The 25,251-nt window shown below is 40.2% G+C and overlaps 1 long non-coding RNA gene across 2 annotated transcripts in view; it reads right to left on the bottom strand.

Annotated features, from left to right (window-relative positions):
- The window catches only part of LOC127551766 (uncharacterized), a 50,305-nt gene that overhangs the window by 24,638 nt on the left and 416 nt on the right, over positions 1 to 25,251 (bottom strand). For both annotated transcript variants that reach the window (XR_007951166.1, XR_007951165.1), the window contains exon 2: positions 7,166 to 7,360. This is a non-coding gene — a long non-coding RNA (uncharacterized LOC127551766). The remainder of the gene's footprint in view (positions 1 to 7,165; positions 7,361 to 25,251) is intronic.

Below are 25,251 nucleotides of genomic sequence, written 5' to 3'. Positions count from 1 at the left end.
CCAGATAATTGGCATGAATTTAAGCTTTCAATCCCATTATTACCATCCCAGCTAAAATACTATTACAAACAGTTCTCTTTTTTTTCACAAACAGTTCTCAAAGGAATCATGACTTGTCAGCAACCATAAGAAAAATGCTTCAAAACACTAATAGTATTAAGAAAAATGCAAATCAAAACAATCCTGAGATTTCAGCTAACACCCATGGCAGTTGGCAAAGATAACAAGAGATGAGAACAACTGAAGGGATTGTAGAAAGGAAGGTGTAGAAATAAACTATTGATGGACATAAGATTTGGTTAAATTATTATAGAAAGCAATTAAGAATTATACTAAGAAAGTGACTAACTCACCCATACCTTTGGAACTCAGAGATGCCACTGTTAAAAATATTCTCCAAGAAAGTCACTATATATACTATATATCTACAGTATATATACATTAAAGGCCTCCTATATACACTAAATATTTACAGCAGCACTTCTTATAGTAATAAGAACTGGAAATAAAGTAGATGTCCATAGATTTGGGGATGGTTTAACAAAGAGTGGTATAAGAATGAGATTTGTTACTGTGCCATTAGAATTGTTGACTATGAAGTCTACAAGAGGAGCACTGGAAAACATAAACTGATGTAAAATGAAGTAAGCAGATCCAAGAAAACATCATAAATAATGACTTAACAAAATAAATAGAAAGAATAATTTTAAAAATGAAACCATGTGTCATGGAATTATAAAGTTTAACCTTGAAGAAGAGTGGAGAGAATAAACTTTCCTAACTTCTTACAGAAGTGGGGAACTGTCAAATACTGAATATAGAATTAGACTCAATGTTAGACCTGATGTATTAGTTTCGCTAAACAATCTCTGTCTCTGTCTTTGTCTCTTTCTTTTCTTTTTCATTGCAATAAAAGGATAACTCTCTAGAGAGGAGAAAGTGGGAAGGATATACATTGAAATGAAGATGATGTTAAAAAAAAAACATTGTGGCCAGAGAAGGGTAGTTGAGTGTAGGAAGTCACAGACATAATGAATGAAATAATGAGGCAGTCAGCTGACAAGCTGTCCCTCTTGCTTAGCTGTTCCCCATGACTACCTATTCCTCATGTCTGGAATGGTCTCCCTCCTCACTTATTTTTCCTGACTTCTCTGGTTTTCTTCAAGAGTCAACTCAAACCCCACCTTCTGCAAGAGTCTTCTCTGGTCCTCCTTTCCTCCCTTCCCTTGAGATTATCTCTTATTTTTAACTTTAAATATCTTGTATGTATCTTTATACCTCATTAAAATATGAGTTTCTTGAGGGTAGGAATCATGGGAGTTTGAGTTTTCCCTTTCTTTGTATCCCTAGGGCTTAACACAGTGCCTGACACATTATAGGTATTTAATAAGAGCTTATTGACTGATTAATTTACTCCCACTGTGGAAACTCCTTTCACTAGTGCAAACTGATCATTTGCTGTAATTTATAGTCTTAAAGAGATTCCAGAGGTTTAGTGAATTGCCATAGCACTCTTCTAGTGTGTGTTCTTTCTGATTCTAAGCCTTTCAGAGGACTTTGTAACTTGAGTTATTGTGCAAAATATAAGAACAATGAAAGTGAATAAAAAATTTTTTTTGGTTATTCATTGAGGAAAATCAGGTTTGTTCTGAGGAGAAGAAGGTAAAGAGCTTGGACTAGAGAGATTCTAAAAGCAATGACTTCCAGGCACTTTCAAGAGCCATGGTGGTTGATGGCTCTGGTTCTGCCTAATTTTACTTCTAAACTAAGGACTTTTCAGTCCTTGTTTAATATGTATCATTAGCTCTTGTTTATAACCAGTAATTCTTTTTCTTGATACTCTACATTACTTGCACTCTTCATGTGCTCATCAGGGAAAACTGGGGTCATTTTTTTTGTCCACCAGTGGAATGAAAAGAGATTTTCTTGAAGACATCGAGCATAAGTTGGAAGGGTAATTGATGAAGATTTATATGTATGGGAAAGAAATTGCCTGAAGTAGAAAAAACTGAGTTGTGAACAGTGAAAAGTGGAGGGGAAATCATCAGGGAGCATAATGTGTGAATGATCCCCTTAAGGGGAAAGAAAGGCAATGGTGGGGAAGAAGCAATGAGTCAGCCATTTTCTTGAGCTAGCCTCCAGGTGGCATTGTAGGTTCAGAAGAATTCTGTTGCTCTTTGGATGAAGCTGGGAAGAGGGATTCATCTTAAAGTGGGTGGGAGGAAGGCAAAGCAGTGGGCCATTGGCCATATGTGCCATATGTTTCTAAGTCATGTATTCATAACTCAGAGTAAGTGATTGAAAGTTAATTATTTGTGTAAACATAGAATGAAGAAAAAGACTTTATTGAAGGAAGAGAATGAGCATGAGCTAAGGATAGTTCTATGTCCCTTGTGATGTTATACCCCTCTAATTATACCTGATGATCTCTCACAAATCTCCGGGCCATACTTAATACATCCCTTGGGGTGACATCTTGGGTAGCCAACCCTATCCTTCCCAGCTGGGTATAGCTCTATGGCCCATTAGCTGTAGAGCTCCCTTCTTCTTTAGATTCAGGCTACTGAAAGAAGCTTCTATTCTTCCCTATCTTAGAAGCAATTAAAGTGAAACATCATTGAGAGCAGTCATATGGAAAGGTCCAATTTAGCATGTGATGTTAGTATTAGTATAAGGATTGCCAAGTCAGTACAAAACTCACAAGTTGCTGCTAGGGATTTCTGGGACACAGGGCTCACTAATCGATATTTGGAGACAGTGTAAACAACTGAACTTGATTACGTTAAATGCTCAGCTAGCAAGATCCCAGCCTAATTATCACTCATAGTTGACATGAGATAGAGAGGCAGTGTGGAATAGGGGAATAACCACTGGATGTGGGATCAAAGAACTGAGGTTTGAATTTTGGTCCTACTACTTAAACTATATGACCGTGGACAAGTGGTTTACCACCTCTGGGGTCTTACCCTTCTCAAAAGATAAAACTAGGTAGTCAAATTAGATGGTCCCTAAGATGTCTTTTAGCCTGAATTCTAGGGCTTTTTAAATTATTATTTTTTTAATCACATCTCATGATTTGAGCCTTTCCCCACTAATAAGCTGACTATGACCTTTTCTTCTGGTGTTATGTGGAAAAAAATATAGGGTTTTCAAGACTGGTCTTGACCTGAGAATCTATGCTCTAGAAAAGATCCTTTCTCCTTGCCTGGCTTCTCTCCTCACATTCCTGCTTCATATATAAATTCTTCTTTGCTGGAAGCTGTCATCTTCCATGCAACCCCTATGTTCATGGGTACCTGGTCCCAGTCTGGGATATCAGAAGTAGGAAACCAATTGGAGCACCTGAGACAGCCCCTCCCCTCTTGAGCATTGCTGCTCTAGCCCACTGTATAGGACAGAGGGATGCAATAAAGAACTAGAGGAGTGACCAAGATTTTGTTATAATCTAGTCAGCAAGATATCTTTCACCTGGATCAATCAATCCCACTTACTCCTTTCCTGCCCCTATTAATCATCAGTCAGTCAATAACCACTGATTAAGCTCCTACTATATACCAGCCCTATTTTGAGTTCTAGGGATACAAAGAAAGGCAAAAGACTCCCTGCCTTTAAGAAGTTTAAAATTTAATGAGAAAGACAATTAGCAAAATCAAACTGAAAAGAAGGTGCTGTGACAGGAAAATTGATCACAAAGAAAAGAGAAGAAAATACTGTTCCTGAAGCATGGTGGAGAGATTCGGAGGCAAGCATGCAGTTAGGTGAGAAACGAAGAGATGGCTGGCCTGGATTGCTCCAAGATCACTTTCAGTGGAAAGCTTGAACTATATGTATCTTGCCCCTTCACCGTTCATAATAATAACTAATAGCACCTACTATGTGCCAAGCCCTTTACAAACATTATCTCATTTTATCTTCAGAATCCTGGGAGATGGATGCTATATCCATTCCCATTTTACCTGTGAAGAATTAAGATTAAAGGTTTTCCCCAAGGTCACACAGATAATGTCTAAAGTAAGATTTGAACTCAGATCTTCCCAACACCAGAGTGTGTTCTATCCACTGCACCACCTAGCTACTTCAATGCATTATCATTACTTCAAACTGTTTCTTTTGCCTTCTTTTCCTCCTTTTAATTTCCTCCCTCTCCACACTTCAGACATTTAAAATTAAGGGCTTTCCTTTATGTAAGACAACATATGACTAATGAAGGGTGACTGATGGTACAGGGGATAAAATGCTAGGTCTGGGGTCAGGAAGACTCATCTTCCTCAATTCAGATACTTCCTAGCTGTGTAATTGTGAGTAAGACACTTAACCTTCTTTACCTCAGTTTCCTCATCTGTAAAATGAACTGGAAAAGGAAATGGCAAACTACTCTAGTATACTGGTCAAGAAAAATCTAAATGAGGTCACATAGGGTCAGACACGCAACTAAAAAATGACTGAACCACAACAACAATGATTAATAAAAGAGCTATTGCTTTTGTCATTATTGGCTGGTTTGAGTCTTCTATGGAAATCTCTAAGTCCCAAAAGAGTAGCTGCAGTATCACTTGAGAGCCTGAATAGCACTTCATCTATATTTGTGTTCCATAGTCATGATTGGCTTCAGCATGGGGCCTTTTGGCTACTTAGTTCTAGTGTTGCTTTCCTTAATGAGACAGAGACAGAGACAGATAGAGATAAGGAGACAGACTAGAGAGGGACAAAGATAGAGCCAGAGCCAGAGAGATAGAGAGACACAGATAGAGACAGATAGAGATGAGGGAGGGGGAAGAAAAGAAAAGGAGAAGGAGGGGGACAAAGAGAGAGGGGGAGGAAAGGAAAGAGAGAAAAAGAGGAGAGAAGAAAGGAGAAAGAGGGAGAGGAGGAGAGAAGGAGAGAAAGAGAAAGAGAGAATATATCACTATATGAATTATCCAGCAAGGGAGTACAATATCTTATTTATCCACCAAGTGGGGTTCTGTTTAAACCATTAGACCATTAGCCTTGAAAGTGACATTCTCTGGTGTGAGAAAGCCTTCCCTCAAGGGGCTATAACACCCTTTGGGGCCAATTGAGAGCAGTCATTCTATAAATAGATGCCTGGACTGCTTCCCTCCAAAACAAGGCCATACTGAAGAGCAGCAGGAAAATCATTCCTTGATGGCCAAGTCTTAAATTTATCTGAGGGATGAAATGGAATGTTGATTAAAATATTAAATCTGCCTCCAGCCTTCTCTGTGGATTCTCCTTTTCTCAGTTTTTTTTTCCCAGTGCACTGATTCAGCGACTTAATATATGTGATCAGCTAATTGATTTCTTACATTAAAGTGAAAAAGAAAATTAGCTCAAACATTCCTATATGGAAGCATTTATCTCTAACTTTCTCTTAGTCTTCCTCCTGGTTGCCCTTCCAGATCTTTGGCTGTGACAGGAAATTCCAATTACATTCAACCATAGTTCATAGGAAAAAAGTGTCCATTCCTTGTTTCAGAATCATGAGCTAAAAGAAAAAGAAAATCAGGGAACATTATGAGAAGGTTTCACACCCAAAAGGAAATCTATCTCTCAGTTGACTATCCCAATGGGATTTCTAGTAGCTGGCAGTAGCAGAGGCTTTGGATCTTATCTTCTCACAGCTGCACAACTCGTTCCCCCTGAGTCATTCTCTCTTCTCCTGGAGGTACTCAGCTCCATCTTAGCTCTGGGGACAGAACATCTCCCAGCTCAGCTGGGATTCTAGGTGCCTTTCTGTCTTGGGACCATGACTGTGATTTTTGTGCCTAATCCATGTGGTTCCTTGGTTATAGGTTAACACTCCCATTTCTCTTCTAGGAATCAGAAAGAAGGGGGCCAAGGCCAGAAAGAGTCCTACTGAAGTGACTAGATAGAGTTCCTTTAGCTAGCTGAGTGGCTTCTGTTCACAACCCTTGAAAAAAAGGGGATGAAAAAACTGTCTTTCTTTCCTATGATTTCCGGAAAAACTTCAACTAGTGATTTTTTTTTCATTTAACAGGATGATCATTAATTGTTCTCTGCCTCTTTGTGTCTCTTTCTTCCTCTTTTCCTCCTGCTCCATGTCTGTCTTTCCCCTCCCCTTTCTTCCTCTCACCTCCTTTCTCTTGTCCTTTCCTCCTCTTCTCTCCACTACTCTCCTTGCCTCCCTCTCTCTTATTCTCTTTTACTTTTTGTTTTGCTCTCCTCCTTTTCCCCCTTTCCTCTACTTTTCCCTTCTCCTCTCTCCTTCTCTCCCCTTTCTCCGCTTCTTCCTTACCAACTTTATCCTTACCCACCTTACCCTATCCTCCCTACCCCCTTTCTCTCCCATCTCCATAATATTTTCTATCTCTCCAGGAGCCCATGGGGAAACAATTCAGAGACATAATTGGGATGGGAAAAGAAAGAGAGGGCTCAAGTTATATAATTACTTATAAATGAACCATATGCTGCTTTTAGATTGTGAGCCACCTGAGGGCAGGGCTGGTGCTTTATATATCTTTGCCTTCCCTGCCTCCTCTCCCCAGGGACCTGGCACAATGCTCTGCAAGCAGTAGTCATTTAATGAACATTTGCTAAATTGAATTTCAGAAAATCAGAAAAGAAAGGAGGGAAAGAAAGAAATATGAACTTGTCCCTTTTCTCAAAACATCTATCTCATTCCAAAGAGGCTGGATCTGAAGAACAGCAACATTCAAGGAGGACCAAGGAGGGGTGGTATATAGTAGGGGCTAATTGGGAATATTATTGTGTTTCGTTTCCCCCTCTCACTTTGCTTCACACACATTTGGCTATGACCCTGGCCAAGGCCCTTCCCTGTATTCTTACCAGACTAACTGCCTACCTATAGATCTCCTTCAGTAATCTTTTACCTTTCTATGTCATTTCACTCCCCTGTTTAAAAGAGGAGTTTTAGTGTCTCCCCACTGTCTCTAGGATGAAATTCAAGTTCCTTAGTCTAACTCTGATGGCTCCTCACAACTGAGCTCTCATTTTATCTTGCATTATTCCCCTCAAAATACTCCTCCATCCTAGCCAAACTGCACTACAAACTGTTCTCTCAGACTGCAATGCACACTGTTTCTTTTTGTTTTCCCAACACCAACCACAGTGCCTAGCATAAAATTGGCACTTAATAAATGTTTATGTTCTAATGGTTCCCTGGACTCAATAGTCCTTCTCCTACCTTGAGACATTCACTGAAGTTGTTCCCCCATGCCTGGAAGACCTAGCCTCCTCTCCACCAGTTCCTCCCTGAAGAAAGGAAACATGGTGAAATGGAGGAAAAGGATGAAAATCCAAGGCCTTGAGTTCAGAATCTGATCTTGCCACTTCTTTTACAGGCAAGTCTTCTTATTTTTCTGGGTCTTAGTTTCCTCAGCTGTAAAATCGGAAGAGAAAAATGAGACATTTTTAAAATCCTTCCCATAAACCTGTGTTCTTTATCTTCCCAAAAGACTCAGTTGAGATGCTGCTTCTTTCACAAAGCCATCCCTGATCCTGGTGCTTCTTACTGCTCTTTCTCCCTTTGATGGATTTTGAATTTATTTGCTCTATACAGGTTATATTTGAGGGCCTCATCAGGCTAAAAGGTTCCTGAAGGCAGGTCCTATTTCCTTTTTATTCCTAAAGCTGAGCTAGCACTGTAGCTAGCACATAGTAGGGGACTGATAAATGTATATGTTGAACTTAATTTAATTGAGTGACCATTTCCAAGGTCTCTCCTCAGTAAGCTCTTAGGTTGCCCAAATTTACCACAAGTCATTAACATGATTAGGGAAGGGCTGTGGCTTAAAAAAAAAAAATCTGAATACCCAAGTCTGTTGGAGGAAATATTCAAATTTCTCATAAAGTCCCAAGAATTTGGTTTTTGGTGTTTTACTGCTCTTTATAATCATGGCCAATGGAGCCTAATATATGGGTACATATTTGTTTGCTTAAGAAAAAACAACCCTGACCATCTTTGGTTACTGAAAGCTGTGCTAAAGATAAGGTAGCATGAGAACACGCACGAAGAAAACGTTTGGGGGAAAACAATAATTCACTCCCTCCCCTGGAACATATGTCCTTTTCCAGACTGTAAGTTTTTTGAAGGCAAGGAAGTGTTTTATATTTTGTATTCTCTCCCTCATCTTCATTATCATCACCTTAATTTTCCAGTTGAAGAAAATGTGACAAATATATGTGTAGGTACTCTCCCTCACACCCGCCCATTCCAAGTCACTTGATGGAATTACAGGGTTTTCATACACACTGAGTGACTCTAGATGAAAGATATAACAGATTCAGGGTATATCATTTTCAGAGTTTGAATCATACATTTGCATATTAAAAAATTAGGCAGGAACTATGGCTAAGAATTGTCAGAGACAATGGGCTCTTGTCCCTTAGTGGACATATATTTGGTGAGAATTTAAAAAATAGTGACATGCTCTGACAGAATAGAAGCAGTGAGTTTTGAAGAACAAATTCACTATTCACTTTTAGCCTTGCACCTCTTGGAGAGAACAACAAGAGTGGGTAGGAATTATCTCTCCCAACCTCCCCTCATTATTGTCCACCAGAAACATTTGACAATGTCCCATGGAGTAAGAGAAGAGTCAAGTTGAGGCTGGATTCTAAAGCTAGAGTTCTATTTGAAAGATAGCAGATTCCACATCTGAGACTCTGACTGGTCCTAAATTAGGGTATTGGTGAGAACAATAGCCCAAGCCAGGATTTTTCCTCAGTCCAAGTCTGAAAATGAGGGAGATTTGGCCAATCATTAACAGCAATACTTCTCATGCAGGAGCAAGACCAATGTCCAGTAAAGGGAAAACTGGAAAATTAAAGGTATAAATTGACTTGGTCACATGTACCCTTTTACTTATGAACTTTACAGTATATTCTCTTCCTATTGACTCCATGTATTTATGGGAAAGTACTCTAAATTTTTTTGTCTTTTTTTTTAAATTTTATAATAACTTTATATTGACAGAACCCATGCCAGGGTAATTTTTTTTACAACATTATCCCTTGCACTCGTTTCTGTTCCGATTTTTCCCCTCCCTCCCTCCACCCCCTCCCCTAGATGGCAAGCAGTCCTATATATGTTAAATATGTTGCAGTATATCCTAGATACAATGTATGTGTGCATAACCGAACAGTCCTCTTGTTACACAGGGAGAATTGGATTCAGAAGGTAAAAATAACCCGGGAAGAAAAACAAAAATGCAAATAGTTCACATTTGTTTCCCAGTGCTCTTTCTTTGGATGTAGCTGCTTCTGTCCATTATTTATCAATTGAAACTCAGTTAGGTCTCTTTGTCAAAGAGATCCACTTCCATCAGAATACATCCTCATACAATATCGTTGTCGAAGTGTATAATGATCTCCTGGTTCTGCTCATTTCACTTAGCATCAGTTCATGTAAGTCTCTCCAAGCCTCTCTGTATTCATCCTGCTGGTCATTCCTTACAGAACAATAATATTCCATAACCTTCATATACCACAATTTACCCAGCCATTCTCCAATTGATGGGCATCCATTCAATTTCCAGTTTCTAGCCACTACAAACAGGGCTGCCACAAACATTTTGGCACATACAGGTCCCTTTCCTTCTTTAGTATCTCTTTGGGGTATAAGCCCAATAGAAACACTGCTGGATCAAAGGGTATGCACAGTTTGATAACTTTTTGGGCATAATTCCAGATTGCTCTCCAGAATGGCTGGATTCATTCACAACTCCACCAACAATGCATCAGTGTCCCAATTTTCCCACATCCCCTCCAACATTCCACATTATCTTTCCCTGTCATTCTAGCCAATCTGACAGGTGTGTAGTGATATCTCAGAGTTGTCTTAATTTGCATTTCTCTGATCAATAATGATTTGGAACACTCTTTCATATGAGTGGTAATAGTTTCCATCTCATCATCTGAAAATTGTCTGTTCATTTGACCATTTATCAATTGGAGAATGGCTTGATTTCTTATAAATTAGAATCAGTTCTCTATATATTTTGGAAATGAGGCCTTTATCAGAACCTTTAACTGGGAAGATGTTTTCCCAGTTTGTTGCTTCCCTTCTAAAGTACTCTAAATTTTTGAAGGAAAGTTTTGTTGTTTACTTTCTCACTCTTTTACAATAAATGACTGCTTTGGGCTAATTGTGGCTTGTAGATGATAATAAACAGGTAAACATTGGTAGGGGCTTGTGAGTTCTACCTTTAGGAGTACGGTCACACAAAGTATGCTGAACCTGGATTGGTATAAACTGGAGTACTCGACCTTCAAATAAAAGTTCCAGGCAAGCTCATGAGGTCACAACACAAGGAAATGGTAGAAGCTGTGCAATTGTAAAGGCAGGCTGTAAAAATTTAGTATCTAATTTAATACCTAGAAAGACGAAATTATTTGGCCCAAATTATTTGGCAGAAACTTTCTATTCTTCACAAACTAAAATTCTCATATGGCTTTGTGGTCTGAACAATTTGGGAGGTCAACTTATTCATATCTTTTGAAAAGTTCACTAATGAGCTAGATATATCTCTTTATTCATCCACATCTTTCTCGATTTGGGAGAGTACAAACAGAGGAGTTACACTATCTTCCTGTCATCCCTCACTCTTCTTTTGCAGTCATACCATGTCTTGATAGTATTCATCACAGTTCCTCTTGATTATGTGGCAGATAAAAGATGAAATGACTGAAGAAATAAAACTTCCCATCAAGCAATACATGGCAATTGCCCAACAACAAAACCAGACCTCCCCAGCTTAGGCCTGAATCCTGAATACAGGAAGAGACAGACTTTTAACAAATTAAAAACAATTAATCAAGTAAGGCCAATTAATTAAAAAGAAACAGTGCAACATTTGGGAATCTGATTTCTAATTGGATAAAAGATCAAGGTCCTTCCAAGTTAGGAGGGAGAGATGAGCAGGTGTGATTCACTGAATTCAGAAAAGAGGGACTCCACTCTCCTCAAGTGTCTGTAAACTATTATAGGAACAGGGAAATAATTGATTGATCAGTATGGGATCCAGTTTTCAGATAAGAGATATTGGTTGTTTGAGATGTATAACTGCATTAATCTCTGGATCTGATTGGGTTTCTCATCAGCATAACCTACGTCTTGGGTTAAGGGTCTCTAAGCAACAGGTAGCAGTTCTCCAGCTCTCCAGACATGCAGGGCTAGTTTCCAACAATGTATATATGAGGTTTTCTCCCAATTATTTCCCTTTCTTAGTTGTCTGTTGATCCTGCTCATAAACGACATATGCCTTCCCATTGTCTTCTTTCTCAGTTCTTAGAAGGAAGTAGTATTCCATGTTTCAATGCCATATGATATCACTGATTAAATCTTAGTTTTGCTTTCATGAGAAGCTGAAGGTCAATACAAGAACCTTGTTATTTCCCAACATAGTCTAGCCTGCTACTTTTTCCTATTTGACTCTAAGCCCAACTCTTACTGGTTGTCCCAGATACACACACTGTTGGATAAGCTTTACAGTATTCACCTAAATTCATTGGTATCTGAGCAAATAGACATTTTTTCATTCATTTGGTTTTTCTGTGTGGGTGGACAGGTCAAATTCCTTTGAATGATTACAGATTTCTTCCAGGAGACTTTGCTGTGTTCAGAATTTCATGGAAATCAAAACAATGTTGTCTGCCAAGAGGAGCATCTGAAGAACCTTACCATTCACAAGGTTTTTTTTTTTTTTGACCTGAATTCTGCACTAGATCTCCAAGATCAGCATTCTTTTTAAAAAGAAGAATGAGAAAAAGATATAGCATACACTTGAGACTACTTAGCTCTGAATCATTTTAAGAAGCCATTGAAAGTCAAAAATTGGAAATGGATAAAAAAATGACATTGACAACAACTATGATAATTTTCTACAGAAATTTAACAAATGTAAATTAATTGCACAACAAATACACCAAAATTGCCCAGAGACTGCCTTGATCAGCAAACATCTGACTTTCTTGCCAAATGGTGAGAAGTAGATGCCAAAGGCAACCAACAGAGGATCAGAATATAAAATCATTTGTAAAAATCTTCCCCCAAAAAGATGATGGATGGTTATGAGTTATATTGTCTCATAAACTAGAGAAAAATAGTGGAAGATAAAACCAGTTTAAAGAAAACTTTACGAGATATCTGACTAAGCAATGTCAATTAAAGGGCATCCAAGAAAGAAAATAGGAGAACTACAAACAGAAGAAAATATCTGCAAAAATCATTTTAACAAACTGTTTTCTTCATGAAAGATGGTGAAAACATTTTGTTTGGACCCAGTATCACAATTCTAGGTGTGTATGTAGAAGGGATAAAATAGCAATATGAACAACAAAGGTAGGAAAAGATTAGAACAAGTACATAAGAGTAGATCTGTGCTAGGGATGATGCAATTGAAAGAGTATTGAGGAACTGATTTATAATATATCTGAAGGAGGAGAAGATCCTTGCAAAAAACTTCAAATGACCAAGAGAATATCAGTAACTATTGATCTATGTAAGTCAGTACTATCTACTCTCTTATCTATACAAAATCTTTATAGGGACCATCTGTATACAAAATGAGGACATACTTAAAAGCATTGAGAGGCAAGTAGGCTTTCATAAGCAAAGACAGCAATGGACCACATCTCTACCATTATGCAATTAACTGGAAGATACAAAAAATAGGAGATATCTGTATTTATTTTTTTGTTAATTGTGAAAAAGAATAAAATACTGCCTTACTGGTTTTGTTTTCTTTAAAAATTTATTCATTTTTTCAATTAACAAGCATTTCTCTCCCATCAGTTGGGGAATGGCTAAATAAGATGTGGTATATGAAGGTAATGGAATATTATTGTTCTATAAAAAATGATAAACAAGCTGATTTTAGAAAGACCTGGAAATATCTACATGAGCTGATGCTGAGCAAAACTAGCAGAATCAGGAATACATTGTACACAGTAACAGCAAGATTGTGCAATAATCAACTATGAAAGATTTGGTTCTTCTCAGTGATTCATTGATCCAAGGCAATCCCAATAAATTTTGGATAGAAAATGCCATCTGCAACCAGAAAAAGAATTATGGAGATTGAATGTAAATCAACACATGCTATGTTTACTTCTTTTTTCTTTTTTTTTTTCCTCTCTTGTGGTTTTCCCCTTTTGTTCTGATTTTTCTCTCCCAACATGATTTATAAAGAAATGTATATTTTAAAAAGTCAATATACATGTGTAACCAGAAAAAAATAAAACAATTAATAGAGAAAAAAGAAATAACAAATTTCTGAGAGGATTAGGAGGAAAATAAGTACACCAAGGGAAAAAACAAACAAACAAAAAACCCAAAAATTTATTTTAATCCCCAAATTTCCCCATCACAGATTCTTATACAAGTAGGTGTCTCCCATTCATACATCTAGATCATTCATGATTCCTTGGAAAATGAAACAACAGAGAGAATTCTGTTCAATGACCCTCTGATAATAAACATAAAACTTGTCATAAAACAAGGAAATGTACACTTGCCAAAGTTAATTGCCACTGTGATGGAGAAGATCCAGGACAGAGTCCATAAACTTGCAGATGACAAGTCTCTCAGTCCTACAAATTCAAACTCCCAAATTCAATAAATAAATTGTCCTAGAATTGGAGCATCATTGCAGACAACTGTCACCCACAGTTGCCTAGGCATAACATTGACCCATAAAATTGTAAAAATAACACTTTTTAAATAGCTATCACCATACAAAACACTCATTACCTCCAAACTGCATTGCAAAAAAAGCGCTCAAAAAATAGAGACCTAGAGGAGGAAGTAAAAGCCAGGTGAGGAATCAATGAAGTACTCATCCCCCAGCTATAATGAAGATGACCCAAAGTTTTTTTAATGAGCTTATAGCCCAGTATGGTCATTCAATTACAAAAAGCAATAGTCTGGTAAACATTAAATGTAAAAAAACAGTAATAGGGTTGTGATATCTTGAAGGATGGTATCTATTTAAACTCCATTGAATATAAGATGATAATGATATTAATAGCTCACATTTACATACATTATCTCATTGCATCCTCACCACAAACCTACAGAGTGGAAAATATTAGTGAATTGATTAGTTACTAAGATTAAATATTGATAGATGCCCTTCAAATACAACCTTTCAATCATAGAATACTAAAGCTAAGAAGGAACTAGAAAAATAAAAGAATTACTGACATCAAACATGTTTAGCCTAGAGAAAAGAATATAGAAGATCAGGAGAGCTGGATTTAAATGCTTAAAGCCTGTCCTATGGAGGAAGGAATAAATTTGTTCTGCTTGGCCCCAGAGGAGAAAAACAGGAGCAATGGGCAGATGGCACAAAGAAGCCTATTTGGCTTGATGTTAGGAAAAAAATTCCCAACAATGAGAGTGGTCCAAAAGTGCAATGTTTTTGCTCCCAGAGCTGGTGGATTCCCTTTCACTATACGTATTCAATAGAGATTGGCTAACTACTTGTTGGGCACATTGTCATAGGGATTTCTTTGAGTATGGATTGGACTAAATGGCCAGTGAGGTCCTTTCTAACTCTCAGATTCTGTGCTTTTGTGATGTGCTTGTTTGAAGCTGAATAACCATCCAACTTCCCATTTTACAAAAAGATCCTCTTCCATCTCTCATACTTGTTGAACCTTCTCTGTGTTTCCCCAGAGATCTGCTAATATCTTGCTTTTCTTAGTTTACCATATTTATTCTGTCCCTGCTGGCTCCTCTTGATGGTTGTTCTATAAGATCCGGATGCTGTATTCTGTTACGTCACTAAATTCTTTTACCCATAGATATGTCCATCATGTCCATCCTCAATTCCAGATTCTTGCCAGCATCTATTTTCTCTGTTCCCAAACTAAAGAGTCACAATGGGGAAGGGGGGAAAGAAGGGATGAATCACAGGCCCATGCAGATTCTTGCTGTTTAGTTTCAATACACCATTGATGCTATCAACACTTCTGTTCTTCCCACATGCTCCTCACAGTGACTGTTCTGAGCTTTCTAAACTATCTTTAAGTCCTCAGTTGTATTTCCCCTTTTCCCCATTCTCTGGTTGACTGTGTCCCCTGCTTTGTTAAAAAAAAAATTAGGCTTCTCTCTGCGGCATCCCCTTTTCCTTCTTCTTCATCCATCCTTGGTGCCTCCCCTCTACAATCCTCATCCATTCCAAGGTTAAATTGAATGTAAATTTCTAAACTCTTGATTCCCATCCCTATTTACCTCCTTTAGAATCCAAACCCCATAAAAATTGATGCCATACCATGATTTTCATCCGTGCCTCCAAAAACACATAGTAATACCAATATCTTCCACCTCTCTTCCTCTTCAATACTGACTACATCACTCTCTGCCTGGCCTTTTCCAACTTCTGCTTTTCTCATAACTCAAAACAAAAAAAAAATGTTTATTAAGCAACCAGTAAGTGCAAAGCACTGTGTTTAATGCTAGTGATATAAATAGAAAAAACAAAACAAAACAAGAGAGTCCCTGAAGTTCTAATAAGGGGAGCCAACCAAAGAGGGATCACCTGCAAGCTAGATGAAAAGACCCCATGGTCCTTCCAAGGAAGAAGGTGAGTCATCTAATTTTACATTTTTTCCACTGATAAAACCAGATCTACTTCTGATGTGGAGCCATTTAACAGGATCAAGGACTTTGGTTGCAAAACCTCTCTTTTCTGGGTCTTTAGAAGCAGGGTTTGCTTAAAGAGACAAGGGCTGGAGCTTCTGCAAATGCAGTTGCCAGGTCACATTCCACAAGGATTGATTTCCTGAATGATGGTTTCAGGGATTGGAATGGAGACAGCCTTGGGGAAGGGGGGGTAGTACTGCCATTCTAGGGGATTGTGGGCTCAGTGTCCTGGGCTGTCTCCCTGGGGATCAGAGGGAAGGTGCTGGTGGTGAGGGTGGTGACTCACCGGTCCCTACCACCTCTTCTTTGAGGGCATGGCTCCTTTGCTCACTTTGTTAGTTCCCGTTCTGTCCAGGCTGAAGATCATGGCTGGCCAATGCTGCTTTAACTAATACCCCAGTCTCTTAACCTTCTGCTGTGTTGTCACCTCAACCTGGCCCGCTGCCACCATCGGCTTTCTTGGCTCCGGTGCCAGGCTGGAGATCAGGGAACCATGCAGACTTGCACTTGGCACATTTCAGATTCATGCTGCCTATCTCTAGCAGAGCACTCGAGGCTGCTCAATAATCCTTTTATTTCTCTCCGTTATTTCATAGTTAATTTCCCACACTCCCTCAGGGGAGCAGTTCTCACCACCTGCATTGCATTCCCCACAGTTCACACTCCCCACTATTCAAGTCCTAATCCTAACCATCTTTGGGCATTTGGCTTCATGCCAGTTCAGCTCTGTAGGCTCTTATAGACCACCTTGGCCTGGGCCAGCTCACAGGGGTCAAGGGACTCGGGCCAACTCTGTGGCCGTTTTGTTATGCGTGGGGAGGCAAGTGTGGAAAGGCCGTGGACTTAGTCACAAAGCCCAGTGCTGCCAGTGAGAGGTAATGAAGGCCCGTGATAGGAGGAGGAGTGAGGACAGAAAGGCGCTGATGGGAATGAGGAACATGGCTTTATTAGGACTGACAGGATTAGGCAATTGGTTGGATGCTGGGGAGGGATTGAGGGTAATGACTAAGAGGGAGAGCCAGAAATGACTGCTGTTTCATGTTGTCATTGGGTTGGTGATGTCATTAAAAAAATATTAGATTAACATTCAATGAGCACTTACTCTGTGCCAGACTATGGGTTTAGTATGTGCTAAGCCCTAGGAATACAAATGCTGCACACGTTCCTGTCCTCAAGGAGCTTCCCTTCTGATGGGGGGAGACAATGCCAAGGAAGGAGCAGAGAAGCCGCGGTGAGGTAGGGAGGGATGGAGGGACAGACTCTGGAGAGGGGACAAAGTAGAAAAGTAGAAGAGAGAGTCAGGAGCTGAACGTGACTCTTGTGGATATTCTTGAAAGGGGAGTTCAATATACAGATGAGGGAAAGAAATTACAGAGGTGGAGACATTTCCAGGCGAGAAGGATGTTATGTGAAAGATGAAATGCCTGAGGAAACAAAAGTCTGAGCTTCCGAGCAAATCAGTTTATGAAGGAATACACAGCAGTTGCATAAGAAATAGGGAGCAGACCTCCTCAACTTTGCCATTGGATCCAGAATACTGGGGGAGAGAGACAGACTTTTATGCATTAAAATAAATTCATCCAGTAAAATCAATTAATTAAAAAAACAATTAACCAGGATACAAAATTAGGTCATCTGATTTCTAATTGGAGGAAATATTAGGGGTTTTTCCAAGTTGAGAGGGGGAGAGCCAAAAGGTCAGATTTCCTGAGATCAAAAAAAGAGGTCCTCCTCCATCACCTCCTCCTTCCCAATCCGTATTCAATCAAAGGGAAATGGAAACAATAATTATCAGCACAGAATCAGTACAGGACCAGTTTGCAGATAAGATACATGGGTGACTTGAGATGTACCACTGGGAGAAAACTTCTTGCATTAATCTTTGCATCTGACCAGGTTTCTGGTCAGCATAACCTTGGTCCTTAGTTAAGGTCTCTAAGAAGCAGGTAGAGGTGGTTCAACTTCCCAGCCGTGAAGGGCTAGGTTCAAACAGCACAATCAAGTTTCCCATAATTGAATAAAGTTTTCTCACAAGACAGAAACTGGACTAGACCCATAACTGAATAGAAAGGAACCAAAGTTGAGTCACAAGATGGGGTCTGTGTGGTTCACTAAATTCCCACTATCTCAGGAGACCACTGGGATGTTGGGCGGGAAATGATGAAGAGAAATTGATTTGAAGTTGTAGGGATTAATCAGGAGATTAAATAAATGATTTTTATGAGCACCAAAAAGCATGCTCTGTTAATTTGACCATAAATGCTATTTTAGAAGTTCTAGCATTTGTCTTTCATGAATAATGACAACACTAGGCCAGCTTGCCGATGTCCTAGTGAACCAGGGAGGTGATGGTTACTTTGTACTCTGCCCTGGTTCCACCACATGTAGAGTATTGAATTTGGCTCTGGGGACCAATTTTTAGGAAGGCCATTGATAAACTGAAGAGAGCCCAGAGGTTAATGAGGATAATGAAGGTGTCAGGGTCATGTCACATGAGAATCAGCTGAGGAAATGGGATCTTCCACCTGGAGGGGGAGCCACGGGTAACCCTAGAGAACTTCTAAATTTAGTTCTCTATACCATTAATTTTTTAATCTTTGATAAAGATGCACTGGCTCCAGCAGACAGGTTTTATAACCCACCAGAAGAGCAGTGTCCAGTGCGAGTAGCTCCACTATCTTTAGATAATCGCCAGGTGATGTGGAGAGACCCAAAAAGTGGTGAATGGAAGGGACCAGATAGGCTAACTGCTTGGGGGAGAGGGTTTGCTTGTATCTCTACAGGTGGAGAAGGAATCAGATGGGTGCCTATGAGCCGCATTTGCCTTCTCCATCGCAGAGAGATGGAGCAGATCCTTGAAACGAAAGAGAAGACCCAAGAAACATCGGGTGGTTCTGTTGCTGATTGTGCTCACCATTGAAAGAGTATAGCTGACAAGGAGACTGTTAAAAAGACTTTTAAAATCTTCAGGGATCATTGGATTTCCTAACACAAGATGAAACTGTTTTAGTTCTTGAAAAACCAGCAAGAATCATTGGATTCCTTAAGATGAAAAATTGTTGATGAGACTTTTGAAGTACTTCAGCAGGAGGATCTAGGTGGTCTCTGTCTTCAAGCCTCTGAAGGGTTGTTAATAAGGTAAAGGAATCAAGTCTGTTCTTCTCGGCCTAGAGTTCAGAGCCAGGAACAAAGGATGAAGGTTGTATGGAGAGACACACATAGCTTGATATAAGAAAAAATGTCCCTTTGGGTAGAACTCTCTAGTAGCTGATTTGAGATGCTTGGCCACCTAGGAAGCACTGGGATAGAACACTGGGCATCAAATATGGCCTCAGACACATACTAACTGTGCAAGCCTGAGTAAGTCACTCCTGCTGCCTCAGTTTCTTCATCAGTAAAATGGAGATAATAATAGAACCTAACTCGAAGGATTGTCGTCAGGTCAAATAAGAGAATAATTGTAAAGCACTTAGTGCAGTGGCTGGCACATAGTAGGCACTGAATAAATTCCAGTTCTCTTCCTGCTAGGAAGTAGGGGAATTTCCTTTTATAGGAAATCTTTTTCCCCTTAAGTGACTTGCCCAGGGTCACACAGCCAGGAAGTGTTAAGTGTCTTAGGTCAGATTTGAACTCAGATCTTCCTGATTTCAGGGCTGGTGCTCCATCCACTGCGCCACTTAGCTGCCCCTATAGGAAATCTTTAAGCCAAAGTTGTATGACACTTGGTCAGGCTTGTGATGGAAGGGTTTCCTCTCAGAATGTGGGTTGAACTGGATGGCTCCCAAGGCCTGTCTCAATGATGCAATTCTGTGACTCCATGATTTATTGACTGTAGCTGTGGGGAAATCGCTCTCCGACCTTTAGTTTCCTCATCTGTAAAATGGGAATAATAATTCTGATCTACCTCTCTCACACAGTCACAAATCAGAAGATATTACATCTAAAATGCTTATGTAAACAGCAGTTATTAGTGTCATTTTAACTGCTCCATAAAGATTTCCTTGGCTGCTCCAATGATTCTTGTCCCTCGTGTTGCTCACTTGGAATAATTGATTAATAATTAATTCTACACTTACTACCTCGGGAAATTTCTTAGTTGAACTAGACATCTTATCTGTCTGCCTAGACCATAAGGTCTATGAGAACAGATTAGATGCTGTGAAAAAAAAAGTACATAGAAGAGCAAGACATAGAATAAAGACATATCCTTCATGGAGTTATATTATAATCAAATAACAGGGTAGTGCAATGGATAGTGCTTTGGATCAGGAAGAGCTGAGTTCAAATATGGCCTCAGACTAATTGGATAAGTCTGCTCAAGTCACCTAACTTCAGTCTGCCTCAGTTTCCTTATCTGTTAAATAGGGATCATAAAATACTTAGATCTTAGGGTTGTTGTAGAGGATAAAATAGGATGATATTTGTAAGATATTTTGCACCATATCAATGTTAACTATTTATCTTATTTGCTTTTATTCATTAAGTATTTACCCCATGCCATGCATCATGCTAAATCCTAAGGATACGAGCACAAAACTGAGACAGCCTCTGCCCTCCAGAAACAGATGTTTTAAGGGAGGCAGCATAGCCCAAGTAGATGCGATATAGCTAAAGAGTAGAAATGTCATTTGTGGGGAGAGGGCTCCAATGGTTGTGGGGGAAGATGGAACGTGAAAGGCCTTGGTGGAGGGGGGACCTTGCTGGACTCTGAAGGAAGGGAGGGATTTTGAAAGGTGGGGAGGAGGAGGACATGAATTCCAGGCATGGCACATATCTGATACAAAGGTGTGAAGGAAGGAGGGAGATGAAGAAGGCCGATTTGTGTGGCTTGTATAGTGAATGGACAATGGGTAGTGAAGTCATAAAAAGGCCTGAAATCCTAAATAAGGTTCAAGTTATGAAGACCTTTGAATAACAATTTACCCTAGAGGAGACAGGAAGTTACTGAAGAAGGGTAACTTTTATATGAACTGAGCCCTGGAAGGCTCTGGTGAAGTCTATGAAACATTAACACCCCCCCCCCATCCCTGAATATATAGGAATACAAAGGTATCCAATTACATATTGAAATAAGTATGTAATGTTTTTTTTTTTCCCCATCTAAGTTCATGGTGGTGGGCAGGGTGGGGGGAAGGAGGGAGTTGGTCTGTGGAAGATAGATTAATTATCACCCCCACCCAGGTTTTCTATTCAATTCAGTTCCTGAATCACAAACATCAATGAAGAATCCAGGCCCTGTGCCTTAGGTATTAGGGACTCAAAATAAAACATAAAATTATATTAAAATTCCCTTAAGGAATTTGCACAAGGTAGGGATAGAGTGGAAAACAAGAAAGGGGGACATGAGATATACACACATCAATAAAAATACATTAAAGCCAGAATCATTTGGGGAAGGGATGCTCAAAGCTTGGTAGTACATTCATTGAGAGGAATCCCTCTCTTTCTTCACCTACAAAGTCAAGGAATTGAATTGGTGACCTCTAATGCTTACCTTCAGCATTAACCCCTCCCAGCATTTAGCAGTTATGAAGCTCACTCTTCTATTTCCTCAGCTAATATCCTAATCTAGACTCCCACCCATGATGGTCTCAGATTTAAAGCTACAAGGGAAGTTATTTAATCTCCTTCCCTATTTTATAGATTAGGAAAACCTAGGCCCCTAACTTCCCCACAGTCACACAGATAGGAAGTGGTAGAGTTCGGATTTGATACCAGACGATCTTTCTGCTCTACAAAAAGCATCTCCCTGCTGTCCCGCCAATATTCACCTATCTTTTTTAGTCTATCCTGCTCTCTATGACCAGACTAATCTCCTAAAAATGGCATTTTCAACATCAATTCAACAGTAACAAAAAGAAAAATAAAGTGTGTATTAAATGCCCACCATATTCAGAGCACTGTATTAAGCTTAGCGGAGGTACAGAATTAACTTAGACATGCTCCTGGCTACAAAAGGGCTAGACATAATACAAATGTCAGCAAGTCTTGGGATAAAGGATTTCTGCCAGACTTGTATCAGAGATAAGAAGCAAGGGTTTCATTCATATATGGTAAGGGTAAGTGCAGATATTTAAAGCAGCCATCCTTTGTTTATAGGATGATTTATCTAAGTCAACAGGAAGCTAGGTAGTAGTGCAGTGGATAGAGCACCAAGCCTGGAGTCAGGAAGTCCTCACTAGCTGTGTGACTTTGGATAAGTCACTTAACCACTATTTGCCCAAGTTCCTCATCTGTAAAATGGGAACATACTGGAGAGGGAAGTAGCAAACACTTCATTGTCTTTGCCAAGAAAACTCCAAAATGGAGTGGGGGAAAGGAAACAACAATAACACCCTAGTTAAACCAGCCTGTGCTTATGAGAGAGTTGAAGTGTTATGTCTTGAAGAATCAAGAAGTGAAGAGCAGATAAGGTTCTAAGAGACTTGAGACAACTGAGCCATAAAGGGCTGGTTTTTGCATCCTGTTTCTCTTGGTCATGTGTGTGGTATATTTCCAGGAAACGCAGCCAAGAGCTCATGGGGAGAGTTAGTGTTTTCCTGAGTGTCTTACATGGTCCAGGATCAGATCCTGTGCTTCTTTGGAGGGGGGACAGAAGAAATGCTACAAATAGTGATGAAATATTGCAAATTTTGCCTGAGAACCATATATCTGATCCTCCACGACTCAGCTTGATTCCATATGACTGGTAACAATTTTCCCAGCAGTGAGCGTCTCATAGAATCATAGATTTGGAGAGGCAATCTAGCCCAATCCCTTCATTTTGCAGTTGGCAAAATTGAGGCCTGGGGAATTGAAGAGACTTTACATCTGACTGATTTCACCTGAAAGATTCTGCGGGAAATTGGAGAGAGCTTCCTCCTTCATGTCCCTCCATTCAAACTGGAGCTTCAAGAATGAGTCTATGCGATTTTATTAATATGGATCCTCAGAAAGAATAGGGAGCCATATACACACAGCCTGACTTTATCGGTTTGACAGTAAGAATTAAAGTCCAAGCATATGGACTTGATAAATGGAAGAATTCTGGGACATATATATTTTGTCCCAGATTTGTAAATGGTTTGTAATGCAATTGGCACAAAACTGAGTTTTTAGATTTTAATTGATGGAATTGACACTTGAGTGCATAAAGAACTGAGTAAAAGTATTTTGTCAAAACAAAAAGAAAAGGATATAAAAAGTAACAAGTATCTATTGCAAGATTTGACCAGAAACCCTCCAAGTCTCCCAGAGCCCATGTTCTTTCTGTTGTACTAGGATGCATACACCAATAACCATGGTGCAAAATACAATAGGAACCTAGAGGAGAGTTGTAAACAACGTGCTTTATGAGTACTGAGAAAGGCCATTTCCTATGGGGGCTGTCAAGGAAAGTTCGAGCTGAAGATGCAGCTTTTAAGCTGAGTTTTTCAGGACCCAGGAATCTCACAGATGGGTGCTATTGTGGAAAAGAGCTCTCTTGGCACAGTGAAATGTCATAAGCCAAGACAGGGAAGCAGGAAAGTTGTGTGCCAAAGGAATAAAAGGTATTTAGTGTGTGCTGCTAGGGTAAGAAATAAAAAAGAAAAGCTTATATTCTAGTTACAGGAGACAGGGCACATAAGAAGCTACAGGTCAGAGAAAGGTAAACTTATTTGGGAAGTTACAGTGATAGTGAATGGAGCCCTAAAAATAAGGACTGGAAATGGTATTTCATCGATATAGGGAATTTCCAGAGGAAGAAATGCCTTCTTCAGTTATTGGCTTAGGGAATGTGTCAAAGATGCCCCCTGCCAGCAACATTCTCTAGTGTTATTGGACCAGATTAGAATGAAATTGGGAAATATTTAATGAAACAAATAAAATTATAAAAGAATATAGATGTTAACATATGGTTTTTCTTAAAACTCAAAAAAAATTTAAATGATTGTTTAAAATGGTTTTTAGATGTAATTGGAGTAAATAAACGTACACACACACACACACACACACACACACACACACACACAATTTCTTCTATTGGTTTAGTGGACCCTGTTTCTACCTGAGTGTCACCATTGACTTAGAGCATTGAGAAGTAAAGGGACCTGCCCAGGAACACAGCCAATGTGTATCATAAGGAGGACAATTGTCAGAGGGCTGCCAATTGTCATGTATTGATTTGGCTGCTGCTCCCCGAGTGAGGGATGAAAGCCGTCTGGTTTACTTGAAGCTTTGAATACCAGGAGGAGAATGATGTGAGAGAAGCCCACAAAGGAAGATTTGAAGCAGACCATGGAAAGCCTTAAATGCCAGGATCAGGAGTTGGAACTCTTATCGAACAGGTAATGGGCAGCCCCTCCACGCTACCTTGCTCCAAATCCCACAGTAATTGCTCACTGAGCCCTGTATCAAGGGCTCTCTGAGTCCCTTGGAGGTCACCTGGGTGTTCCCAGAAACTCCAGACTACATCCCTCTCCCACCCCAGCTCAGAAGCACCCCACCCTCCAGACCCTCCGGGGGGTATTTTTAGGCCTTGGCAGATGATGATTGGCAGCCCGTAGCTTCGGGGCTTCCAAGTTGCCCGGTGTTGTTCCTGGCTCAGCATTAGAGGTAGCTGGGAATGAGGGGAGGCAGGAACAGCATACCTGGCATGCCGGCCCACAGCTGCCTCAGTGTCCCAGGGAGAGGGCCCCAGGAGCCGCCCCAAACAGCAGCTGACCCAGGTTTGGAAGCATTTTTTCCTGTTGACTCATTTCAGGGACATGCTAGAGGAATATTTCGATTCCAGCTGGGGTGGGGCAGGGTTACAGACAGGACAGAGTGGCTAGAGACATGGATGAGAGGTCTGGGACTGGAGGAGAGGATGCTGACAGAGCCCAGGAGGCAGGGGACTCACCTAAATGGAGAGAGGTCCGGGCCCCCAGGGCCCCAAGAAGGAAGTGGGCTTGCTGGGAACATTTTCCCCCATTTTATAAGATGGGAACACTGAGAAGGAACATGTATCTGTCTCTTAAAGTCACATAGTGAATCAATGATTAAAACATGGAGCTAAGATTTAGGATTTAAATCCTTCCATTGATTCGCCTTGACCCAGGAAAGAGCCTCAGTTTCTCCATGGGGTGAGAAAGGAAAGATACGGGATGGGTGAGGAGGAAAGAGGGGATAAATGCAGCTTGGGCTCAACAAACGTTTTCTGTTAACTACTTTGGGGCAGGCCCACAGCTAAAGCATGTCATACAAATCCCTTTTTTTTTTTTTTTTCCAGTCCTTTTCAAACTCCAGCAGGATTTCACAACCTCCCTAAGTAATCTGTTTCAATATTTGACAAACTCGGCTGCCAGGAAATGCTTCCCTCTATCTGACCTCGATTTTTCATGCTTCTGTTTATGCTTATTTCCTTTCCTTTAGTCCTGGGTGAAAATAGAAAGTGGCCAGTGAAAATAGCCTCCATAAAGCCGTGTGCTGGGCATCCCTGCGCCTGCCAAGACCTCAAACCGTGCACAAACACTCAGGGGGAGAGGAATGGCACGCGTGTGCCACCCGGAGCCTGGGCACGGGGCGCAGGATGAGCCTGCCTAGTTTCTGGGGGGTAGGGGGGCGGGGCGGGCCAACCCCCGGGGCTGAGCAGAGGAAGCGCCTCCCCAGCTCTTGGGAGCTGA

The sequence above is a fragment of the Antechinus flavipes genome, chromosome 2, assembly GCF_016432865.1.
Source record: "Antechinus flavipes isolate AdamAnt ecotype Samford, QLD, Australia chromosome 2, AdamAnt_v2, whole genome shotgun sequence".
NCBI classification, from domain to species: Eukaryota; Metazoa; Chordata; class Mammalia; order Dasyuromorphia; family Dasyuridae; genus Antechinus; species Antechinus flavipes.
This window is presented reverse-complemented; position numbering and strand designations above follow the sequence as displayed.